Below are 2,500 nucleotides of genomic sequence, written 5' to 3' on the forward strand. Positions count from 1 at the left end.
CACCCGGCCTCAGCCATCAGCCCTGCCTGCCTCCAGCCGCCTTCTGGTTAATGAGTTATCCAGCCTGGCACTTCGGTTGCGCCAGCGAGACCAAGTCTCGGCTTTGGTTAATGATTTGAGCCGAACCGACCTGCCCCCCGCCTCCCCCGGGCTGAACTCGGGCAGGTCTGCCGATTTCCCGACTCCTTTCGGGGCCTAATCGGGTCGCGCGAGCCGCCTGGCGCGACCGGGGACATGCCCCGGCCTCTGCCAGGCCTCGGGCTGCCGTTTTTGAAGCCCGACCAAAAACCCGAAAAATGGACAAAAATGGAAAAAATTCCCGCCCAAAAAGGGTGAATAGTCGGTTGGGCGGCAGCCCTGGTCGGTCTCTGCAGACCTGGAGGCTCGAGACGTTTGTTTGGAAAACTCACCAAGTCTCGATTCTGCCACCTCCTACCTCTGTGCAGATACCCCGCCAACCCCCAAGGACAGAAATGACAAGTGTCAAGTTGGCGGGGCGTCGGGCCACCTGCTGCCGGCCATGAGCATCCAAATCCCCGCAAAAGGGGCATTTTCATTTCTTCATCGGGACTTCCGACAATTGCCGAGGTTCAACTCATTAACGTTGTTCGCAGACACTTGCCAGAAAATGCAAGTGGCCACTTTGCCGGGCCGACTCGCTTGCCCAAGCGGGAAACCATCAACCGCAGGCCCGGTAAGGCGGCCGAATCTGACCTCATAGACTTCCACACAACGGGACTTTTGACTTTCCCGGCCGCGGGTGGCCTCCACCCGGCCTCAGCCATCAGCCCTGCCTGCCTCCAGCCGCCTTCTGGTTAATGAGTTATCCAGCCTGGCACTTCGGTTGCGCCAGCGAGACCAAGTCTCGGCTTTGGTTAATGATTTGAGCCGAACCGACCTGCCCCCCGCCCCCCCCGGGCTGAACTCGGGCAGGTCTGCCGATTTCCCGACTCCTTTCGGGGCCTAATCGGGTCGCGCGAGCCGCCTGGCGCGATCGGGGACCATGCCCCGGCCTCTGCCAGGCCTCGGGCAGCCGCTTTTGAAGCCCGACCAAAAACCCGAAAAATGGGCAAAAAGGGAATAAATTCCCGCCCAAAAAGGGTGAATAGTCGGTTGGGCGGCAGCCCTGGTCGGTCTCTGCAGACCTGGAGGCTCGAGACGTTTGTTTGGAAAACTCACCAAGTCTCGATTCTGCCACCTCCTACCTCTGTGCAGATACCCCGCCAACCCCCAAGGACAGAAATGACAAGTGTCAAGTTGGCGGGGCGTCGGGCCACCTGCTGCCGGCCATGAGCATCCAAATCCCCGCAAAAGGGGCATTTTCATTTCTTCATCGGGACTTCCGGCAATTTCCAAGGTTCAACTCATTAACGTTGTTCGCAGACACTTGCCAGAAAATGCAAGTGGCCACTTTGCCGGGCCGACTCGCTTGCCCAAGCGGGAAACCATCAACCGAAGGCCCGGTAAGGCGGCCGAATCTGACCTCATAGACTTCCACACAACGGGACTTTTGACTTTCCCGGCCGCGGGTGGCCTCCACCCGGCCTCAGCCATCAGCCCTGCCTGCCTCCAGCCGCCTTCTGGTTAATGAGTTATCCAGCCTGGCACTTCGGTTGCGCCAGCGAGACCAAGTCTCGGCTTTGGTTAATGATTTGAGCCGAACCGACCTGCCCCCCGCCACCGCGGGCTGAACTCGGCAAGGTCTGCCGATTTCCCGACTCCTTTCGGGGCCTAATCGGGTCGCGCGAGCCGCCTGGCGCGATCGGGGCCCATGCCCCGGCCTCTGCCAGGCCTCGGGCAGCCGCTTTTGAAGCCCGACCAAAAACCCGAAAAATGGGCAAAAAGGGAATAAATTCCCGCCCAAAAAGGGTGAATAGTCGGTTGGGCGGCAGCCCTGGTCGGTCTCTGCAGACCTGGAGGCTCGAGACGTTTGTTTGGAAAACTCACCAAGTCTCGATTCTGCCACCTCCTACCTCTGTGCAGATACCCCGCCAACCCCCAAGGACAGAAATGACAAGTGTCAAGTTGGCGGGGCGTCGGGCCACCTGCTGCCGGCCATGAGCATCCAAATCCCCGCAAAAGGGGCATTTTCATTTCTTCATCGGGACTTCCGGCAATTTCCAAGGTTCAACTCATTAACGTTGTTCGCAGACACTTGCCAGAAAATGCAAGTGGCCACTTTGCCGGGCCGACTCGCTTGCCCAAGCGGGAAACCATCAACCGAAGGCCCGGTAAGGCGGCCGAATCTGACCTCATAGACTTCCACACAACGGGACTTTTGACTTTCCCGGCCGCGGGTGGCCTCCACCCGGCCTCAGCCATCAGCCCTGCCTGCCTCCAGCCGCCTTCTGGTTAATGAGTTATCCAGCCTGGCACTTCGGTTGCGCCAGCGAGACCAAGTCTCGGCTTTGGTTAATGATTTGAGCCGAACCGACCTGCCCCCCGCCCCCGCGGGCTGAAGTCGGGCAGGTCTGCCGATTTCCCGACTCCTTTCGGGGCC

The sequence above is a fragment of the Pristiophorus japonicus genome, unplaced genomic scaffold (assembly GCF_044704955.1).
Source record: "Pristiophorus japonicus isolate sPriJap1 unplaced genomic scaffold, sPriJap1.hap1 HAP1_SCAFFOLD_1894, whole genome shotgun sequence".
NCBI lineage: Eukaryota > Metazoa > Chordata > Chondrichthyes > Pristiophoridae > Pristiophorus > Pristiophorus japonicus.